The following is a 23290-nucleotide window of genomic DNA, read 5'->3' as shown; positions in this document are numbered from 1 at the left end:
CAGAAATGGTTTCTGGCAAAGATAAGGCCAATTCACAAGTTTCCCTGTCTTCTTCTGCTGTCCCAGGCCTCCTACTCTGCAGATTTCTTCTTGCTACTCCATCTCCTTTGCAGAACCTGGAAAATAGGGGACAAAGTTTTCATTAGAAACCCAGTTTTTAATTTAATTTTAGAATAAAGAACATTCTGAGGGAGCCTAGCAGGGAGGATGGAGCCCACCTGCAATGTGAGCTGCAGTGAGGGATTATTCCCTTGCAACAGAACTACCTCAGAGCATCTTGTCTCTATGTCTGAAACACAAATGGCCATGAAAGAAAAAAGGATTGTTCTCAGCCCCATGTCTAAAGGCAGCAGCTAAGTCTGTAATTGGCCTGGGGTCATAACGAGCATCCTTAGCTGGACAGCTCAAGACCTGACAAAGCTCATTAATCCCACTATTAGTCAAAATCAGATTGCTTTGATCGCATTACTCCAGGAACATAGTCCTGGTGTGGCATGAGAGGGCTGAACAAAGCCCTTCTCCAGACAAACACTTGCCCCTCTGCTGCCTACATAAACCCCATAGTGACGGCTCCTCAGCTATAAGGCCGACGACCCTCGGTGGAAGCACCAGTCTGCAGGGTTACACAATGCAGTAGCATGCACAGTGCAAAGAAGAGGCCTAAACAAATCTCAACAGCAGTATGGCATGCATAAAAAGACTTCTCCTCTCCTTCCGAGCTTTCTATTTGCTTTGAGATCCAAAGCTAGGATTCAAAAACTAGGAAAAAAAAAAAAACAGCCAGGAAATTGCGATAATAATGAGTGTATAGATGTAAAAGCGTGTGGCTGGGCACCAGGGGGAATGGCTGCTTATTTGTCTTGTCCTGGTTGCTGCACTGTGGATCGAGATGAAACTCCAGAAGACTTCAGTTGCCCCAAACATCCTGACCTTTGAGAGCCTTTTGGAGAGCAAGTGCCTTTGGCAGGGCAGGAGTTTGGTAGGGAATCTGCAGTTTGAATGCAGATTAGAGACAACTGAGAGTTGCAGGGGGGCAGTGTGCTGCAGGACTTGGCCAGAGCGAGGCCTCTGAAGTGACAGAGGGAGAGAGACTCTCCTGGTGGGCCAAGAGGGCCAGGGCTGAGTTTTCTGCAGCCAAAAATGCCACTGAGAGGTGTTGACCTGGAAAGCAGGGCTCAAAGGAAGAACTATTTTTCCAAGGACTCACTGAATTCAGAGATGTGTGTTCAAAACTTTTTATTTAAATTGCTCCCCCAACAGGCCTGGGATTATTTGGGCCCAGCATGTCATCAACTAGTGCATGCATGTATTCTCCAAATAGACTCCTGAGATTTTTTTTTTTTTTTGCTGGGAGAACGAATATCCTTTTTACAAGCAATATGTAACATCTACTTGCAACTGGGCTAAAGGCCTCTTTTTTTTTCCTGAGTAATACTTCACAAGTACTGCAATTATTGCATATGGACTGAATATTTCAGTATCTAGAATAGAGAGAGGCTAGTAATGCTATTCTTATGAAATATTTCTCTACTTAGGTAAAATTCACTAGGCCTTGGTAACCGTATGACAAAGCTGATAAAAAGAACAGCATAATACAGACACAGCTGAGGACGCTTTTGGTAATTGCTGATATTTTCCTAAGGCCTTAAAGTCGGCATTTGCATTTGGTACATAATAGTGGCACATACAGTTCACAAGCATCTTGAGGATCAGTAACATCATATTCACAAGCCTAGACCTTTGTAGTCTTGGGCTAACAACATCACAACCAACCTGGTTAGTTGGAAGGCCTCATTAGATATGGCTAAGAACATATCTCAGATACTGTCCTATGTTTCTACTTTTAATTACCCGGTACAACTAAGAATATGCCTACAATGACACATCTGAAAACTAGAGGTGTCACTGAGAGCCAGCAGCCCAAAGCTCTCTCCATAGTCATGGGAGACTCTCACCTTGAAAGGGCAATGCATCCCAACCTAAAAGAGGTTTCTAAGGTACATGACGTGAAACTCTCCTTGAACTTGTTTATACTTTCACATACAACTACACCACTACCTTTTAGACGTGTGCATTTTGATGAGATAGTTAGCTTTACCACGTACTTCATGCTGATGGCTAGCAATGTATGGTTTAGCAGAATGCCAGACATTGCATTGTGACAGGATTGGATTATCAGCACTGGGATCTAGATGTAAGGTCTCAGGTTAGAAGTTCCAGAAAGGGAGCATCTCACAGGCAGGAGGTGCATTCGTTTGGCTAGTATTAGCACATCATCACTTGACTATCCCTACAGCACTGTATTTTGGAGCCGTGTATCACAGAGAGATTTTGTTTGAAGTATTGCCCTCTTGTGGCTGTCCAACAAAAGATGGGTAACCCAGAAAGTTTTCAGCTAGTGGAGAGCACATTAAGCCAGTTTGGGAAGATGGAAGGGCACAGCCCTAGTTCTACTCCTAGGTGCACATGAAATGCATCTGTTCACTGTGTCTATTTCTGGCATCTGTTGGGTTTATTACATAATGACTAGCTCCATTCTCTGTTTCAAAACTTCATGGGATACGTGATTTCTGATGGTCCTAGGGCTTACTGCAGTACACACAAAGAGAACTGGACCTCATGCATTTATTCCAGCCAAAGGTCTATGCAAGCATTGCATAGGGTAGACCTGTGTTTGGTAATCCTTGGAGAATACCAGCATATCTTCTAACATATACATGGGAGTCTTAATTTTGTAAGAGGCACACACTGCAAACATAGAGAAGAGGCTTTAGGAGTGATTGATAAATGATATTATCCGTGTTAACACTGCAAAAGTTGTTGGTTGGTAGTGTTGGAACAGTAACATATACACCAAGCCATGCATCCAGAGGGAAAATGGCATTGCAATAAATAAATGCATGGATGCTTCCTGGAACAAGAGTCGGATTTTTGATTGTTCTCCGAAGTAGTGCTGGTAATTTGTGTTCATTCTTATGCCTGGGTACACATGCACTTCAGGTAGTGCATGGATTTCACAAGTGGTTTACCTTTTGTCATTTCTGGAGGGCCTATACAAAATTAAAAGGTTGCTCCTGTGAAAGAATTGGATATTGTCCATAAAGTCAACACAGAAGGAGTTTGGAGGATGCTGTGCTAGCTGTCCTTGCAAAGCCATTCCGACACTTCCACAGCAGTCGTTCAGGCTCTGCTCTTTACTCTGCAAAGAGACTCAATGTATGTGTTACCACTGCTCTTTCCTAAGGTATGCTCCTTTGCTGGGGAGCTGTTGCCACATTTATTTTGGCCGAATCTGTGCAAGTGATTGATTTCAGACTTCACACCAAGAGAAACTGGTTTAAAAAACCATTTGGGATCAAGCCTTCTTAAGGCTGTAGCTTACTGTAAAGAAGTCATTTAAAACGGTGGACTCTCTTGAGATATGAAACTTTGGTAGCCTGGAAGGGCCCATGAGGCAGAGTTATAGGACCTAAGGAAAAAGACACTGTGTATTTCCTTTTCCTGAGAGTAGACTTAAGTTCCAAACCACCTATAGAAAGATCCTAGAACGTGAAAGTCCTAGGAACCAAAGGATTCAGGATGATGACATACTTTTATTCTGAAAAAGCCTCCCATACCCAATAAAGAGAGCATCCAAGAAAGCCTCAGAGACAATCCTCCCCAGATACTATCCTCAGCACATGTTTATGAAACCACATTAAAAAAAAGAGACACTTGCTCTCGCAATCAAGCAAGCGATTTTGCCAATACTTATGGATGTCTGTATGAATATTCCTGTGTTGCCAAATCTGAATTGACCACTTGCTTAACAGATTGGTGTTTCCTAAGTCAGCAGTGAAATAATTTTTCTGTCCTGTGAAGATATTCTTATCAGGTGTGGAAAGAAAGAAGAAAAGGACAGTTACATTTTCTGGAGATACAGATCAGTGTATATTACCAGTAATGAATTCCTTGTAGCAGTGAGTATTTCTGTGTTAATTTTCCATTGTATGTGACCTGAATAAGTTCCCCATTTTAAGAATACGTGATGCTGTGGTTTAAAGCACCATGTGTTCCTGCTGACTAAAACATTTCTTATGGTATTTTTCAGGTCTGACCTTAGTCCTTTTCAAGCTGGAAATAAGCTTCTAGGAGAAGGACAGGCAAGAGATGACCCTGTTTTAGACTGGGTATCATAGTTACCTATTTTATGTTGATCCTTTGTATCTCTTACAAGTGACAATGTATTATGTTATTTACACCATGTCATCATTGTGATCCAGATTTCAAAATAAGGATGTGAATAAGACTTTCTTTTTTGCCTGTGTTCCTTGGGTGTTGGCCAGGGAGTGCAAACGACTTGGCTGATCATAGTAATGAATTGCTAGAATGGTTATCAGTAAAGAATGTCCTGCACAAGATTCAGCTAGAATATTCTTGCGAGCTCTCGCTATAGAACCAGTGTGTAAGTCATTCCTGCAAGTACTGAGTTACTGTTTAATATAGTAATGCAAGGTATACAGAAAGATCCTTCAATGCCAAGTCTGCCTAGACTTCTATGCACTGGGAGAGGGGAAAAAAGTAAATGTCTGAGTAGATCCTAAAAGTGATAATACTGTTATGAAAGTCTACAGGGCAAAATTTATAGGAAGAAATGAAGTCTTTTATCAGATACTGGATTATATATTCCATTTTGTATCCCACCAGATAAAGCCGAAAGAACAAAATGCATTCTGGGTACACCATCCCTTCCAGCGATTACTGGGGGTGGGATTCCTCTGTGCTAGCATTACTTCATGTAAACACTAGGTCTCTAGTTTCAGCTAGTCATCTAACCTCCTTTGACGATATTAGCATCATGACATAATTGAAGCTGAAAGGATTTCTAGAGGTCTGTATTCCAATCCCCCTGTTCAGAGCAGGGCTACCTTCCAAGCCGTATTGGGTTGCTCAGGGCCTTGTCTAACTGAGTTTGGAACAGCTCCAAGGACGAAGAGGACAATACCTCTCTGGGCACTGCTTCCAATGTTGTAGCACGCTGGTGAATTTCATGTTTCTTATCTCTAGTTGGAATTGCCCTTGCTGCAGTTGGTTCCTGTTGCCTCTTGTCCTTTCTCTGTGCATCTCTAAGAGTCTGACTTCATCTTTACAACCTTTACAACAAGTAGTTGAAGTCTGCAAATAGGCCTCCCCTTCAATTTCTCTTCTAAAGGCTGAAGTTGAATCCTTTGATAAATTGACTTGACCTCTGCCTTCACTGTACCCACCTGAACTGAGGCAAGATTAACCCTACCTCTGACTACTCCTAACATCCTTACTGGGGACCACTGGGCTAGGTTTACACCCCTTGCTTACAACGCAGGGGTGTAGAAGGGGGCAGGCAGAGAAGAGCTGTCCCCAGGGCTGGTATGGGCAGAGCTGGTGAGGAGGAAGCTTCTCTCCTGAGTCCAGGATTGGGCTGCTCTCGCCACAGACTCTGCAGCCCCAGCATTGCAGTGACTGCTGGCCTGCCTACTGCATGCCTCCAGCCCTGTGTCACAGTGGGAGCGGGCCCTTCTGATGGGCTACTTTTCAGCGGTGACCCACACCAACCTGAGGGACCAAACCTTGCCTACTTCTCCCACATCGGACTGCAATGGAGATTACGTGGCCTCAGAGAAGGCGCCCAACATCTCCCAGAGCTTGGGAACAGAGGGCAGGGTTGGCACAGGGACACCAAGGCAGAAGACATGACCCCTGATGTGATCATCCAGCCCTTGGCCTCCGGCTTATGAGGTACATAACTCTGTCCCTTCAGAGGCATCCCCTCAGGACCCTGTAGGCCCCTGAGTCAGATGCCTGGTGCTGCTCACAGAGCAGCTCCCAGGGTTCCTATCCCCTGTGGAACTTCCCCTTCTCTGCCAGATGGGTCCGCAACATGATCTATACCATGCCATGGCAGGGGGGCTGAGCTGGACGGACAGAAGAGCCGGGAGAACTCACACCTGGAAACAGAGATGAGATGACCTGGGCCTCTGCTCCTCCTGCCATCTCTCCTGCCCCACAGCCTCGCTCTTCAGTGCCGTTCATAACTCTAGCAGCAGTGTTTCCTCCAAATGCTCCCCTCTGCTCCCAGTCTCACCCAGGCCCTTTCTGCGATTTCTGTCTTCATCCCATCACTAACTCCTCCCTCAATCCCTCTCTCTCTACATGTCTTCTTGCTGAAATCCCACAGACAATTAATGGGGGGGGGGGTGGTGGCAGGGGTGGTGCCTAATGGGACAGGAGGTAGCACACACACTCACCCCTCACCCGCCAGCTCTGTCTATGTCCCCTGAGGGAAATTTTTACCGGTAAAAACCCAGGCAAAGAAAGCACTGAGGGCCTCTGCCTTCTCGGTGTGGTTCAATATACCGAATTATTGACAGATTTCACCTTTCCGTTTTTCATTTCTTTGCAGCAAAAAAGAGTGTACTCAACTTTACATACTGCATTTACGAGGAATCTGGGAAAAACTTGTTCTCCCTTTTCATCTCCTTTCTGAAGGCTGGTTTCAAAGCTAGAAGTTGTGAATGAATACCTTGCTTTCGGAAAAGATCTGAAGCATGGAGTGTTTGAGGTAGAGTAATGCATACGACAGGAAGAGTTGAAAGTCACTGAACACAGCATCACTTGTTCAGCACACTTCCAGGTAACTACAGGTCACATTTCATTTCCCAGGAAGAGCAGAGCAGGGTGTTAGAGTGTTTCTTGGCCAGGGTAAGTCTTTGCTAGAGGCAGGTAAGTCTACTGACAGACATATTAACAAGTAATGGCAACTTTTAAGCTACAGTTGAAAAACGGAGTTTGGACAATCATAGCATCGCACTGGCACCAGCCGTCAGTGCTGTATCAGCCACCTGAAATTCCTTGACCAAGTCAGTCTCTTTCCAAGGAAAAATCACAGACTGAGGAGTCGGGGTTCTCAGTTGTCCTTTATATTGTTAAAGAGAGGGTGAGCTTAGTGGCAAGTATTCAGCAGGCAAACATCCCCCACAGCAAGGTGTAGTCGCGGCTGGACACACAGTGTGCCTGCACATGCCACTCCAGATGTGCGCAGTGGTGCCCCCGGAAAAGGGTGGTGCTGTACAGTCGGATGTTTGCCTGTCTGCACGGCGCCCAGTCTTCCTGTCGCTCTCTACCCCACACGGTGCAAGGCCAGGCGTATCAGAAGGGTGGCGGCCGTGCTGGGCAGCTCCCAAAGGCGGACGCCAGCCTGCACGGCAGGTCCCAGCTGACGCTGTCGCTCTTGAGCAGGACCAGGCAGAGCAGCAACACCAGCTGCAGGCAGGCAAGGAGCAGAAACTGCCTCCTGCAGGCCGGGAGAAGATTAAGACACAGGACGGGAAAAATCTGCCTCATCTCTTTCCAGACATCATCTGCAGACACCGCCAGGCCAGCACTGGCACCCTGCATCATGCTGGCCACACCACCCCCTGCCCCGCTCCTGGGCCTCAGGTTAAGGGCCCCGGCAGCTCAGATCTGCTCTTCATCTCCCTGCTGGGCCCACAAACAAGCACCACCCCACAACCCAGGCAAAAGGGATCCTGAGCAATGTCAGTGCTGAGAAGTTAAAAGCTGACGGATGCCTTGGGACCACTAGCCCGGACATCCCACCACCCACAAATAAGCCCTGGCACGCCGAGCCCCACAGGGCAACTCACTGCAGCCAGAAACTGATCCCACGCCTCTTTGCCACCAGCTGCTCCTCCTGCAGGTCAATGCACAGCAGGGACATGCATTGGTGTGGGCAAGACTGTTGGGCCTTGGGGGCTCAGACCCCCACCCTCATCCCCACTGATATCAGTGCCCCCAAAGCCGATGGCTACCCTGCAGACCCTCTCTTCCCCAAGTCTCGCATCGGGCTTCTCTGACCTACCAGCTTCACAGCCACCATCTCCTGCATAAGGGACGTGGACAGCCTGGCGGCCTGCTCCGTCTTCTGCCTGTTGTGGGCACCGCAGGTGTTTGGGCTGTGAGGAGAGAGCTCGCTCAGCACTGGGACCGCCACATGGCGAACAGGGAGCCAAGGTGCTGGGCAGGCTCTGCTGGGGCTGAGGCAAGGCGCCGCAGGGTGCCAGCATTGAAAAGACCCTGCCCTCTACTCCCTTCCCGCCTCAGGCTCCAAGGGCATTTAGGAGAGGCTTGGAGCTCTTCAGAGCTGCTTCAAAGAGCCAAGCGGCGTTTGGGGATTTTTTTTTTCTTTTTTTTTTTTTTCATGAGCTGCTTTGCAAAAGGCAACGGGCTCTTCAGAGAAGGGAAGGGAAAGCTGAAAGGTGTCCTAGAGCCACTTAGGGCTGTGCAGAGCTGCTCAGCACTCCTTAAAGGATTTTAGAGCTTGCGCGAGTGGTCGACTGCTGTTTAGAGGTGGTTTGAAGCCATGCAGGCAGTTGGGAGTGCTCCAGAGGCATTCTAGTGGGCTTGGGAGCAGCTTAGATGTCATCAGAGGAGTATTAGATCAGCGGCTCTGTTGTCCAACGTTGGCACAGACCTTGCCAAGCCGGCCCTGGGGACACAGATCCCTGGGAGCTGCACAGAGCTCCACCCCCACAGGTTGGGCTCGGGTGCCTGTCACCACTCACCCAGCTGTTTGCCGTTGCAGACCCTTGCATCTCTCCCTGAGGTGCCTGTGTTCTTTCCTCAGGACCTGCACAAAGGGCGGGCCCTGGTTAGTAGTCCACTCCCGTGCCCGCTCTGAGGGGGCTTTCCCCATACAAAGACCTTGTGCCACCGTGCCTCCTGTGCCTAGTACCTTCTCGATCTCGGCCTGCTCCTGCAGGGCCTCTGCCAGCTTGACTGCTGACTGCTTCTCCTGCAAAGCAACGGGGGCGCATTACAAGGGGCCCAGGTGGGCCTGGGCATCCGCAGTCAGTCTCCAGGGCACTGTGAGGCCAGCCAGGGCCCGGGAGGCAGGGACACTGGCATCCTTGGGAGCTGGCACCACATGCAGCAGCTCTGCCCACCTAAGCGGTGTTTTCATGTGGGTCACAGACCTGGTGGAGCTCCTTCAGGGCTGCATCTCCCTCTGCCTTCACCTCAGTCAGCTCTGCCTGGGAGAGAAGAGGCAGCGAGAGCATCTCAGTGGGGGCGGCTGGAGGAGCAGCATGAAACCAGCATGGGCTCAAGGCCCAATGCCCTGGCTGAGACTGGGCGTCCCCAAACCACACAGCTGCCCGCCCCCATCAGGGTGCCTGTCACACACAATGTCCCCAGACACCTGGGAGGGTTCCCCAACCCACTTTGCTCCCCCACAACCCTTCTGGGGAGCCTGCAGACCCACATCAGGGTCCCCCCGCCATTCCAGGCACCCTGCGGGTGCCCCAACATGCCCACCCCCAACCCTTCTGTCATGGTGCCTGTCAGACCCACAAGAGCAGCAGGCCTGGGGGCCAGGTGCGGAGCAGAGCATCTGCCTCACCTGGAGCTGCATGAGGACTTCTCCGGTGCTCTCCAGCTGCTGGGAGCTCTGGGCATGCTGCGCTGCCAGGGTCAGGCGCTGCGGAGATGAGACAGGGGTGAGTGCCAACCGTGGGGTGCTCATGGGGCAGCCAGAGGTGTGTCCAAGCAGGTGTGGGCATGGGGGTCTCGGTACCTCAGTGGTGAGCTCCTGCAGGGTGGTGCGCAGCTCCTCTTTCTCCCTCTCCTGCAGGCATGGGGACAGTGGTGGAGAGCAGGGCTTGGAGCCCCCTCTGCACATGCCCGGGCATCGCCAACACCTACCAAGCACCTGAGCTGCTCCTGTGTTGCAGCTGCCTCACTCTCGCTCTCCTTCAGGCAGCCCAAGAGGGCACCGAGCTCTTCCCTCAGCCCCACATGGGGCTCCTCAGGCACCTCCCCGGAGCACTGCAGCCTGCAGGATTGAGGGGATGGGAGACTGCTGAGTGCAGACCCCCAGGGCAGAGATGAGGCACCCAGGCAGGCAGGGAGTGCACAGAGCCCTCCAGGACTGGTGGCAGGGCCCCCCCACCTCCACCCAGCCCCGCAGGAAGCCCCATCAAGGGCCCAGGCGTGCAGGTGCTGCGCACAGCCCCTGCGACCTGAGTCTCAGCCCCAAGCAGCACGCAGCCATGCACACCCGTCTTCCAGCTGGCAGCTGGCTGCTCGCAGAAGCCCGCAAGCCTGCTCCAGCTCCAGCAGCTTCTCCAGCAGCTCCCGGCGTTCATCCTGGTGGCACTGCAAGGAGAGCTGCAAGTCCTCCAGCTCCATGGGGCCCAGCATGCACTGCAGGCCAAGGGGCCTCCAGCTCCTTTGGGCCAAATGAGCTTCACGCCCTCAGCCCGAGAGCACCCTTCCTCCAGGAGCCGCAGGCAGCTCTGTGGCCCAAGTGCCAAGGATGCTGATGTGCCCCACTGTGATGTCAGCCCACCTCACCTGAAGCTGACTGCCTGCCCCCACCCCACCCCACCTCGTCCCGCCCCAGGCTATTGTGACATGCCTGCTCTTCTCTGACCTCACTGCCCTTCTCTGACAGCACTGCTGTGCCTGCATGTGGCTGCTGGAGCACAAGGGGCAACTGAGGGTTGCACACGCCTCAGCCCCATCCAGCGCTGTCTACACACCGCCACCTAGACACCAAGCCGCAGGGCTGCACTACACCCCAGGCTTGCGCAGGGCTCTTCCAGAGGGCGCTGCAAGTTCCAGAGGGCTGTGCTAAGCACCGTCCGAGTCCCACCGCTATGTACGAAATGGCAGATGTGTCAGGGAACTACGAGAGGCCCATGAGGCAATCATGTTCCTAGCGGATATCTGCTCCTCCTGCAGGTCAACGCACAGCAGGGCCATGCATTGGTGTGGGCAAGACTGCTGGGCTTTGGGGGCTCAGACCGCCACCCTCATCCCCACCGAGATCGTCTCTGTCCTACCAGCTTCACAGCCACCATCTCCTGCACAAGTGATGCGGACAGCCTGGCTGCCTGCTCTGTCTCCCACCTGTGGTGGGCACCGCAGGGGTCTGGGGACGAGCAGGGCAGGGACACAGGCATGCTCTGGGGCTGGCACCATGCCCAGCAGCTGTGGCCACCTAAGCTTTATTTTCATGTGGGTCACAGACCCGGGCAGTTTAATCTGGCAACGGGTGTCAAAGACAACAAGAAGGGCACAAGAGTCCTGGCCTTGGGATTCCTCGGGCAGCTTCTGCTGCCCAGCGACAGAGCAGACTGCCCTGAGCTGGCACCTGCAGAAACTGCTGATTTCTCGCCGGTTACTCTTTCTCATTCTTTCTCACCACATGCACACGCACACAATCCTCTGCTCTTCTCCAGGAAGGTCACTGCTGCACACAGCGGCTTTCCCCAGGGAAGTGCATCCATGCTGGCCTGACATCCATGCTGTTCCTGGACCCCCTGCCATGTGCTCCCTGCAACAGCCCCATGTTTGTAGTGCCCCAGGTGAAGGGGTGACTTGCACTGGCAGTGATGGTGAGGGCAGGAAGCAGACCCAGCTGGAAGGGACTCACAAATACTCTGCCACCTTCCACTGGCTCTGTGGCTGAGGATGATACTTGAAAGGATCATGGGGCATTTCCAATGGCCTGAGGTGTGTTTGGGTGTGCAGCCAGATCCAGCCTGAAGCATTTCATTCAGCGTGACACAAATGACTCTCCAGTCTCTCTTCCTTGCGTCTCTTTGGTCCTCACTGCCTCCCCTGGGGTTGCAGAGCCCTGGCTTACCTGTGGATAGCTACATTTCACACTTTACCTTTGAGTGAGTTCAACTTGAAGGGTCTCTCTTTTTGTGAGGCTCCAAATCCTTACCCACCACTAGGCACATGGTGTCCCCGCAGACTCCCTGAGCTCTCCTGATGATGTCCAGATTCCCCTCCATAAGGCTGGGCATCTGCCATTAGCCCTGTTACATGTGGGACAGCCGCAGGCAGGTAACTGCAAGAAGACCATTCACCATCTCCACTGGCACTGGCCGCTGACCGACCAGTGAGTGCTAAATGCAGCCCTCACTCTTTGAGCTCATGCTGCGGCTCTGATCTCGTCCTGCTGAGCCCAGGCAGAACCCAAACAAAGCAGCAGGCCTTTTAGAGCTGCAATCCCTTGGTCCTGCTCCTGACTCCAGCTTTGGAAGAAAAGCCCACCCTTCGGCACTGGAATGAGCACCGACCATTTTATTACAGCGCTGCTGTTATGGAGGCCAGCTCCGGCCCAGAGGTGCACATTGTCTGGTCCTGAACACACAGACACAGCAGTACATGCAATGTTACAGTAGCATTTTGGCCTTATGCGCACACAAGAGCTCGAGAGGAAGGTCAGGAAATGACCGTAGCTCCAGGAAAGCAGCAGTTCAGACTCAACTACTGTGGTAAGGAAGTGCCTGCCATGGCAGTGAGGGGACTTTCCTGACAGGCACTAGGACTGTTCCTGCATGCTGTGGCTGGACTTTCCCTCTCTGCATCTCCTCTGCACACTGGTGCTGCTGCTTTGGCTCCAGAGACGTGCTGCTCTTTGTGGGAGGGGAGAGCCCAGGCTGGAACTGCTGTTCTCCTCAAAGCAGCTCTGAGTACTGGTACAGTGCAGAAGGAAGGCATCAGAGCATAATCCCATAATAACACATTTTGATGTTCTTCTCTTACATGAAAGCACTTAGAGCAGATTAAAACATTTATCGTACTCTTTTGTTTGTTGAATGGACCACGATACTAAGAGAGACCTGCAGTGAAGGAGACATAGTAGCCAGTTTCCTTAGAGAAGGTGTCTTGTCCTGTACTTTAGGGCTTGCTGTACATCTTGAGAGATAGTAGTGAATGACAGGTCTCCTTTTAACCCCTGGGGAGCAGAAAGTTGTGACTTGAGGGCAAATTGTTTCTTGCAGCTGGGTTAGAAGAAGCTGGCTACCAATCAAAAGTAATGACAATTCTGTGGAGTCCCTGGAAGTTTTGAAAAGACCGTATTTACCTTTTAGAGAAGGCTATGCACTTTCATTACTAATACCTGTGGTAATCAAGCCAGGTAAGTGGTACACAGGTGATCAAGCCATTAGTCTTTTTCGGAACGGCACCCGGGGGGGGGGGGGGGTGGCGCATGCGCACTGCGCCCCGCCGTACTTACTGCTGCCCTCGCGTGTCGAAAAAGTAGTACTGCACCTGCAACACGCGCACTGCTTCCTGCCGTGCTCACAGCTGCCGTCGCGTTCCGAAAGTATCAGTCTCTCCGTGGACAGTGTCGGGGGAATCCCGGGCCGGTGTTTAGGATCGCGAGGCGGCGCTCCGGGCTCTGCGGCGGCATCCGGGTCCTGAAGGCGGGCGTGCGGCGGGAAGAGGGGCGAGATGGAACACAGTCGCCGCAGGATCAAACACTGCAGCATCCCGCCCCCCCGGGCATGCTGGGAGCAGTAGTCTTCCGTCACTGGGCTTCCGGGCGGCCATGTTAGTCTGCACAGCATGCGGGGGGGGGGGGGTATAGTTTTCCGGCAGTGGTTTTCCCAGTGGCCATTTTAGTCTGCAGGGCATGCCGGGAGATGTAGTCTTCCCATAGGGGGCTTCTGGGAGACCATGTTGTGCCTTTCGAGGTGGCGGGAGGTTCAGTTCTCTGTCAGCGAGGTTCCCACCAGCCGGCCGCGTTGTGCTCTGTGGCAGGCCTGGAGCTGTACTTCCAGGTGCCTGTGCCTTCTCCGCCCTGCAGCAGTGGCCCGCTGTGTCTGTTCCTTACCACACATGTGTCGCTCGGGTGTCGAAAAAACACTACTGCACCGTAGCGCATGCGCCCTGCCTCCCGTCGTTCTCACTGCTGCCCCCGGGTGTCAAAAGCTCCGTACTGCACACGCAAGGTGAGCGCATGCGTACTGGCTTCCCGTGCTCACTGCTTCCCTCGGGTGTCGATGCACCCGTACTGCAGCCACCACTGCCTTCCCCCCGCGTACAAAGAACACTGCAGCCAGCCGGCGCGCAGACGCAGTGCCCGTCGCCGTGTTCGCCACTACTCTCCAGTGCTTCGGTAACAGGTAAGCGAATGGGCCGTGCTCGTCGCCCCTTCCTGGTGCTCACAGGCTGGTGGCGCAGAACACTGTTCCTTATCAGTGCTTCCTGGTGTCGCGGGGATGGGCGGTGCCATCTCGGAGCTGCTCCGCGGTGCCCTTTCACCGGGGCAGCACCAGAGCCTGCTTGCTGATGCCCGCCACAGGCACGGGCACGGGCACGGGCAGCCTCGGGGCGCTCGTTGCTTGGTGGGAGCCCCACGGGGCCACAGTGGGCTGCGGTTTACACGCCCGAGCTGGCCGGCTGCGGCACCATGCCGCAAGCACGCGAGGGCGCCATTGCAGGTCTCACCTCACTCCCGCTCCCCCTGCTCCCCCCTGCCCCTCCCGCTCGGTCCGTAGCCAGCGCACGCACAGCGCTCAAGCACCGGGCCCTCGCTGCAGCCACGCTGCGTTGGTGGCCTGCACATGCGCGGCAGCGGGGAGCAGCATGGCGGCAAGTGGGGCTGGCATTTTCGCTTGGTGGCGGTGGTGGGTGAGGGCCAAGGCCGCCTGGAGTCGAGGATCTGGGGGTGCCGGTGAGGCGAGCGCAGGCCTTTGGGCGGCTGCGGGCGTCAGGTTGCATCCTGGCTGCTGGTGCCATTGGTGTGTGGAGGCAGCAGTGCAGGGCAAGGGGTGGCAGGGACTGGGCCTGGCGCCCAGTCGTGTGTCACCTTTAGGGCCCCAGTTCCTCCCCAGCGCGGGCCGGGGCGTGCACTCGCCCCTGCGGATGCGGCCCGGAGGAGCGGGGAGGCAGGCGGGCCCCAGAGCAGGGTTGTGGCGTGGTGTCCATGGGAGGACGGCTCCTGTTATGGCAGGCACGCCCGAGAGTGCTGGTAAGTCCCGAGGAGGTTTAAAACTTCTGGACCCAGCAGGTTGAAGGTCACTTCAATTGTACATGAGGTACGATTAGTGCAGCCCCAGGTTATTTCCTTGAGAGTTGTGGCTAGGCAAGCAAGAAGATGGATAGAAGAACGACACTCCCAGGCACCTGGAGCCTCCCCCACCCCCAGGCACAGACTGTGGTCACCAGCCAACGCGGGCACCAACCGACTGAAAGCCCTGCTGAGCCTTGCTGAGCCCTGCTCCCTCCTGTACGGCTCCCCCAAAGCCATGGGCTTCCCCAGTGCAGTATGTGGTGACAGGTCCTCCGTTGCCTCTGACGGCTCCCCGGGCACTCATGTGCTGCACAGGGGTCTGGATGTCTCCAGCAGTGGCCCAGCAGCCTGATGCCTCCTCTTGTCTGGCACGTAGGGTCCTTCACAGCTCTTCTGGGATATGGGGCCCTTGGGGAGTTCCCTGCTGCCTCTTCTGGCATTCTCTGCAAGATCATAGATCCCTCCTCCTCCTCCTCCCCTCTCATGGGGCAGGAGACCAGTGGCTCCTCCTGCAAAGCTGACAGCCACATGCGGCACCCCTACGCGCTCACTGCGCATCTGGGATGGCCCCCCCCACCCTGAGGGCCCTGCAGATTCCCACCCTTCCTGCAACCAGCCCCCCCAAAGCCATTAAACCACCCACAAGTCCTGCCCCAACAGCCCCACAGACCTCTAAATGCCTCCAAACCCTGCCGCAACATGGTCACTGACTCCAGACTTTCCCCTAAACTCTGTCCCAAAGCCCCAAACAATCCTAAAACCACTCCCAGAGCCAGTCCCCACAGCAGTGAGGTGTTCTAATAAATATGGGGGGTGATCTGTGTCTCCCCCTTGACTTGGTCCCACTTTAGAGAAAAGGGAATTTACAGCACTTCTTGGTGAAGAATCTTGACGGGTGGGTGCACAGCTGACAAACAGATTTTTCTCTCTTTTCTTCTGAGCCACATCTTAGTAGCCTCTGTGTGTGCAAGAGGACTCTGTAAAGGTGGCTGACCTGGGATAATCATGCTGTGCACAATGCTTAGGGAGAGCATTGACATAAAATTACAGGCTAAGGAATAACCTAAAAAAATAAAAGTCTCGGGAAAAGCCTAAGAGAGCACTGATGGGCTATGGGAAGCCCCAGTGATGCTACAGAAAACAGCATGGGTTTTAGGCACCTCCTCAGAGCAGGAGAAATGTCTTACTCCAGCTCATAGGACAATGGGTGCTCTTAATTACCACCTTTAATTACCGAAAGTGTTGTGAAAGCAGAAGGGACTAGAGATGATGCATAGCAGGTTATGGACTATATGTAAAGTTTCAACAAACAACAGTCCCCTCTTCAAATAGAAACAGTTTAGTCTTAGGTAATAGATGAATGTGGCTTTGAGTAATGTGAAGAGAAGCAATTATGTCAATCACCCAGAAAGCCTTGGAGAAGTGGTCCAAGGATCTGATACCCTCACAGCCTCATCAGTCTTCTCGGTTTGTTTGGCAGGGTAGCCCACCGAAGAGGGGCATCTTGAAGAGAAGCAGCTAGACCTAGTGATCCAGTTGTTCATTTTGGTCATCACCTGTGAGGTCGGCATCCGAGCGTAAGAGGAATCTAGGAGCTGTATCAAAAAAGTAATAGGTTTGAAGCAGAGAGAGGCAAATCAAGTGCTGTTGTACTTCCGTGTAGCTAAAGACTGAGAGACTTGTCGGTTAAGCGTGTGTATACAAGGGTTTGAGAAAGGATACTGAACAGTAACAATAATACTGAAGCAGAATAAAAATCAGGTTTCATGGAAGATGGTGTAGGTAAGTATTAGGTGATGTGCCTCCCTGTCTATTAACCTAGCCCTAATTGCTGTATGTCATGTTTCCAAACTGTTTACCCTGCAATGTATGATGCAAAGTGCTGTATTAAGACCTTTCCTTTAAGAAAAAGAAAAAAAAAAGAAAAGAACACGGTAAAGAGAAAAAGAACATGCATAAATCTAAGTAGTGTTTCACTGCAAGTAAAATGCAAGTTTATCTCTTTCTAACGGAGGTGGAACCAATGACAGGAAATGCTGACAAAGAGAAAAGCTGGACAAGCAGGTTTTTTGTGATCAATACTGAAGGGATGGGATGAAACAAGGAAGCCAAAATGCAGTTTAGCGGACCCTTGATATCACCAGAAACTGCTACAGAAGGAGGTGTTCTGGCATGGGTAACTAAGGTAACTCTTGATAATGACTGTTAGTTATTTCGGCCTCCCAGAGGCAGCACTGAGAACCAAGTAACCCGTTCCGTTTTGTTATCATACGTGCATATATAGAAAGGGAAAGATATAATATTTAATTTTTAGATTAATTGCCATGGCTGAAGCTGAAGAGACCAGAAAAATGTAAGCAAGCTGAAGTAATGAAATCAAATGGAAGCAACTGAGAGCTGGAACCAACTCCATCGCCCAAAAAGGGAAAGCCCATTCCTCCTGGCGAGGAAGGATCGCCATTAATAGCGGTCGAAATAATAGATCACCAGCATACAATGGAAGGTCTGTACGCATTACAAAAAGTATGCTATGTACATATATTTCTGCGCGTGTGACTTTATGCATCTATGATGCATCATACTTTAAGAGCTACAAGACAGCAAACTATTACCTTAGGGGAATGGTGGTCAAGTGGCCAGAGTTACTGAAGAGACAGAGAGACAGAAGTGTCCAAATTGTAAAGTTAAGAGAGCGCTTTCAGGAAGGCTCAGTTAGCGCAGCCCCAGGTTAATTACCTGGCAATGGTACTTGGGGAAACGGGAAGACAGTAGATGGAAGAAAGGTTAAAGCCTTGTGGAGTTAAGGCTCCTTCTCATCAGTTCCAACTTAGAGCAGTTTTAGGAGGATTTAATTTCCTCCTGTAGTGTTAACATAGCTTTGCTGGTATCAGCAGACTGTGGTGGAAATGACTGGAAAGGAGTCAGGAACGGAACAAGGAACGTGAGGCTGCTTTCACTGAACTGGAAGAAGTGGCTGTAAAATCTGCTGCCCTCGAATTCCCAGGACAAGGCCAGCCTTTTTCAGTAATGCTTTCCACATCTGCTGAGTCCATGGGAGCAGCACCGTTAGAAAACAGCAGTAAGGGAAAGTGGGTGCCAGTAGCATCATCCTTACATCCCCTTTGGGGCCAGAACAAAAATTCTCCCGCTGTGAGAAAGACTGTTTAGCGGCAGTCTGGGCTGTAACTGTCTTTGAGACTTTCACCTTTGAGAGGACAGAGGCAATCCAATCTGCTCAATTCCCTCTGAAGTAGCTAATGTCAGGGAAGTGAATAGACAGCAGAGTATCATCTATCCAAGTGGCACAGCGGGCACTAATCTTAACAAGCGGGGCGCAGTGGGGTGAGGGGGTTTACTGTGCAAGTGTTACAAGAAGTGGCTCTTCTTGTGCGTGTCTGAATTGACAGAGCACGGTTGTGCCAAAAATGTGGACACAGGAGGCTTCTGAAAGATTAATCTCTAGCGGCTTCTTAGTCTAACTTCCCTTTCACAGCAAGCCCGACTGTTGTCATAGCTTCCAAAACAGAGATTGGGGGAAGCGGTATTTGTGGCTTGCGTATTCTCGTTTACCTTGCTTGTGCGTGTATTAGATCCGCTTTTGTGCTTATAAACAGCTTTGGATTCTTATGATTCTCTGCAGAGCTTTGAATGTTTTTTTTGTTTGTTTTTTTGCTTTGCTTTATACTTTTGTAGGGCAATGGATTTTACTATGCCTCCATCAACAAGCACTGGCTGACAAAGTTGTTATGTCCCAGCAGAGACTCTTAGGCAAGACAGAGGAGTTCAGCTACGCAGCCTGCCAGAAGAATGTCGCCTGGGAGGGGTTGCTAGCCTTGAGCTATAGGCGCTGGTGCATATGGCTCGTTCTGTCAGACATGAAGAGGTTTTCTTTGGCTGCAGAAATTTTAACTTGGCTTTATACCCTATAGTGGTAATATTTTTGTATTTATAAATTGTGTTAATTCTAGGTGTTCAGAACATCGGGGAACGACTGTATGCCGCCATGAAGAACTACAGGCTCCCGCCCTCAGCCCTTTGTAAGTTATCACGTGTCAAGAGCAGCCAGGAGACTCCAAATGCCGATGGAAAGGTTCTCTGCCTGGTCCTGACGAGAAGCCTTTGGCCATAGGAGGGTCGGCCACGTCCTTACCGGACTTGTGAGTAATAAGCCACAATTCACGGACCAGCAAAGGAGGGGGGGAATAGCGCCTGGTAGCCCAGTTGCTACAGCATTGCTGTTGCTAGCGAGGCCACAAGGTGGCTGCTTAATGTCATAACAGCAACTTGGGACCCCAGAATAAAAACCGCTACAGTGCTTAGAGGAGGATCTGTGTTTGCCCAGGTTTGGGAACCATCATTAAAGCTTTGGGGGGGGGGGAAGAGCTCCAAAACGAGACTCTCCCAGTGACCTTGGTGGTTTGATTCATTTGCAGGCTGACATTCTGAGGGCTCGCAACTTGAAGAGGAGCGGCTCAGCCCATTTTGTTGATTTTGGTGATACTGTTTTAAGGAAGCATGTAAGTACAGAAGGGGTCTGGAAGGATTTTCAAACAAGACGGGAAAGAGCAAGGAAGACTGGAGAGTGGAAAAACTAGGTGCCGTGGGTACTGAAGTTGTTAAGGGCTGAGAGAATTTGGGGTTAAGCCTCTGAAAGGGGCTAAGGCACAAGGAGTAGTAAAATACCGTGACTGAACACAAAGTTCCTCCCCAGTCTGTGCCTGTGCGCGCACCCTCGCTCTTGCAGACGCAGACACCCTGGAGCTGTAGGGAAACAGGCCAGCAGACCCACAAGTGGGCTTTGGGCACAGTGGTGTGCAGAGAGCTCTGCGTGTTTGGCAGGTGAACGGGGATGGAGAGTGGCAAGGGCTGTTCCAGGCTGTCTGGATTCATCCAGTTCTGCTCCCTGTCCCTCTGTCCAGCTCTCCATCCTTCTCTTTCTTTCCCCATGGCTCGGTCCAGTGCCTCATCCCTTTGTTTAGCTACTCTTTTCTCTGCCCAGCTGCCCATCCCTCTTGTACGCTTTCCATCCCTCTGTCAATACCTACATCCCTCTGACTGGCTCCCTGTCGCTCTATCCAGCTCCTCTTCCTCTCCCTATCCCACTACCTGCTCGCTGTCCTTCTGTCCGCCTCCCCATCCTTCTGCCTTCTGCCGCTCTCATCTGTCTCTCTGTACCTCTCTTTGCCTCTCCAGCCCTCTGTCCTCCTCTACAGCCTTCTCTTGTCGGAGTGGGGGGACGGACCCGGAGTAACGATGAGTCTCAATATGAGTATGGTCGTTCTCCCTTTATTAGAGCTTACACAGAGTATATATAGACAAGCAATAAGCATGCACTAGCAATAGCTGTATGATTGGTTTACTTCTGTCCATGCACCTAAAGCGGATATATGATTGGTGCAAAGTTGCTGTTCATGTGGAGGGGCTTGTCGGCCCCCTCCTTTACTTGTTTACCACTACTTGCCTTTCCCTTTTGTAATGGTCTAGGAATGTTCAAGGACAGTTCACATAGCCGTGGGATCCTCCCTTCATCATGAAGGCAGGATTGCTCACTTCTAAGAGATCATGCCCTCTCTCGCTTAACCATTCTCCCACATTCTCTTTCTATTTCCCTCCCTCTGTTCAGCTCCCCATCCATCTATTGGCCTCCCTATCCCTCTTTTCTGCTGTTCTATCCCATCTCTCTGTCTGACTTTCCCTCCCTCTTTTTCTCTCCCCACCCTTCTGGCTGGTTCTTCATCCTTCTCTTTCTCTTCCCATTGCTCTGACCAGCTCCCTGTCCCTCTCTTCCAGTCCCCATTCCTCTCTCTGGTTCTCCCCCCTTCTCTTTGCTGCCTGTCCCTCTGTCTGCCTCCCCGTCCCTCCTTTCCTCTCTTTATTCTTCTGTCCACCTCTGTATCTCTCTTTTTCCCTCTTCTGCTCCCCAGTCCTTTGTGCAGCCCTCCATCCATCTGTCTGGCCCTCTATCCCTCTCTGTCTATTCCTTTGTGCAGCACCCTTAACCCTGGGGCCAGGTCTCTAGTCTTCTCTTTCTTTCTCCATCCGTCTGCCAAGCTCTTTATCCCTCTTTTCTTCTGTTCTGCTCTCTGTCCCTGTGCCCAGCTGAAGGTCTGTCATTGCTTTGTGTTTTGTCTGGTGTGGCAGGTACCAAGAGGCAGTTGGCACTCAGCAGAGATGATCAGCAACACCCAGAGGGTCCCATCAATCTGCCTGGTTCGGGTCTTGTGAGACACCTCTGCAGGGACTTTGCGTGCTCGGCAGACAAGTGGGTTGGAGTGTGGCGAGAGCTTTTCCAGGCTGACTGGATCCATCCGGTTCCACTCCCTGTCCCTCTGTCCAGCTCGCCATCCTTCTCTTTCTTTCCCTGTCACTCTGTCCGGTGCCAGCAGCGACCAGTGGGTCCCATCAGTCTGCCTGGTTCCAGTCATGTCAGACACCTCTGCAGTGACTCTGCGTGTGGAGGGCTGTGGCTGTGCAGCGGGGGAGCAGTAATGGGCCAAAGATGCAGTGGGGGATGGAGCAGGCAGTGAAGAGGCTCCTGGGAAAGGAAGGTGTCATGGAGGCAGAGAGCAGCAGAGGCTCCGAGTACTCGGGCGTTAGGACAGGTGCTCGTGGCAGGGCGCTCCGGAGCTGCTGCGGTCATCTGTCCTGCTCGTCGGCGCAGCCCGCGGTTCCTGTGTCTTGGCCGCCTGCGGGCAGACGGGGCTGCCGCGTGGTGCAGCTCGAGTCGTGATCGCGGCGCTGGCATCGAGCCCGCTTTTCTGTCAGGTCTGCCTTTACGCAAACTGGTGTCTTCCCTACATCAGCCTTGCTCTGCTCCTCTTCCAGGAGCCTGTGCTCGACTCTGCTTTCTGGCACGCGGCCATGTCATAGGGCTTTCCAGCAGGGTCTGTCTGACTTGGGCCACTTGTGTTGTCCGCTAGGCAGCCTGAGCGAGTGAAGCAAAATCCTCCTCCTGGCACTGTCCCGGCCAGAGTCAGTTTCCCATCAGCTCAGTCTCTGCAGAGTTTGGAGTTTCTGGAGGCCTTAGTTTTTATCCTGCCTTGGCTGGACAGCGCTTTCTGAAGGTGTCTGTCAGTGGCAGTTTCCCTGAGGAGGATCATCTACCGAAGGCTGGAGGTGGCCAGGTGACTGAGCGAGCCTGATTGTATGTGAGGGTTGCTGTGACATCCCTGTGATGAAACGGAGCCAGAGAGGGTGACTGAAGGAGCACAGAGGGTCAGTCATAATTGCGGAAACAATTCCGGGCCTTGGACTAGGGAGTAGTTCTAGGAGGGCTGTGCCTCTCAGTAACCGTTCTGGCCGCTTTGCAGGTGCTGAAGCATAGTCCGGCAGTCAAAGGAGCGTCGTCACAGCTGGGAGCTCTGCGGAGCTCTGCGGCCGTCCATGGAGGACGAGCTCTGACTTGCAGCGTGGACACAGCTACGTCCTGGGGCTGCGCTGTATGTGAGCAGGGCTGGGAGGTGGAAGGTGGTTTTGCCCTCGGTGGTTACTGGTGTCATTGGCTGTGGCTGTTTGCCCATGGAGCTGAGAGGACCAAAAATATTAATGGTCTGTAAGAGAGATGAATTAGTGCTTGCGGTGTTTCAGGTAGGTTCAGTGGAAGTGCAGCTTAGTGCAATCCAGTGGCGTAATTCTTGTACGTGCTCACGTTTGAATGGTGGCTAAGACCGAGCCTATAAACAGCAGCTGTAACATGATTCTGGTGCGTGTCTTGCTGTTCTGCTGCCCTTCTAAACGAAGGGGAAACTTCTTAAGCTGTGGGCAAACCCCTTGGCTTCTCTGTACTGTTCTCATGCTCATGGGTGCTTTGGTGTTTCTTGCTTAAAGCTGAGGCTTTGAAGTTTTTCACTTAAGGTTTATTGTTTAGTTTGTTGTTGAGGGTCTGTCGCTCAGGGGTTCTGCTTTGGCCCCTCCTTTGACCTTTTAGTTTCCCCCTGCAAACCTCTCTTGGCCCTCCGCTCCCCTTAGCACCCCTCTAGTGCACTCTGGACTACTCTTTCTGCCTTCTTTGTGTCCCAGAGCTGTCTTCTGGCCCTCAAGTCCCCTTAGGACCCATCTAGTCCGCTCAAAACTCCTCCTGAGGCCTTTGTTATGCCCCGGAGCCCTGCTTTGCTCCTCCAGCCCTCTCAGCGACCCTCTAGTCTGCTCAGGACCCCTCTTTTGGCCAAAATCAGGCCCCAGAGTCCTCTAGTGGCCCTCTAGACCCCCTAGGACTCCTCTAGTGCTCTCCGGACCCCTCTTTGAGTCAAAATCGTGCCCCAGAGCTCTCTTCTGGCCTTCCAGCCCCCTTTAGCACCCCTCCAGTCTCCTCAGAACCCTTCCAGCTGTCTTCCCTGTTCCCCAGAGTGATTTTTTGGCCATGTAGGCCCCTGAGGTCCCCTCTAGGGTGTTCTGGACTGCTCTTTTGGCATTCCTTTTCCCCCAGAGCTGTCTTCTGGCCCTCCAGCCCCCTTTTGG

The 23290-nt window shown here is 52.2% G+C and overlaps 1 long non-coding RNA gene across 2 annotated transcripts; it reads left to right on the top strand.

Annotated features, from left to right (window-relative positions):
* The first annotated feature begins 18558 nt into the window (after positions 1-18558).
* On the top strand, positions 18559-21279 carry LOC136995919 (uncharacterized). 2 transcript variants are annotated; one of them, XR_010887431.1, is made up of 4 exons: positions 18559-18716; positions 18802-18990; positions 19267-19350; positions 20975-21279. It is a non-coding gene; the product is annotated as an uncharacterized lncRNA (long non-coding RNA). The 2 variants fall into 2 exon arrangements; XR_010887430.1 differs by having other exon boundaries at positions 18559-18990.
* The last annotated feature ends 2011 nt before the right edge of the window (positions 21280-23290 follow it).

Source organism: Apteryx mantelli, unplaced genomic scaffold (assembly GCF_036417845.1).
Source record: "Apteryx mantelli isolate bAptMan1 unplaced genomic scaffold, bAptMan1.hap1 HAP1_SCAFFOLD_180, whole genome shotgun sequence".
Lineage (NCBI taxonomy): Eukaryota > Metazoa > Chordata > Aves > Apterygiformes > Apterygidae > Apteryx > Apteryx mantelli.
The sequence above is the reverse complement of the archived record's forward strand: the minus strand, read 5'-3'. Positions and strand labels throughout refer to the sequence as shown.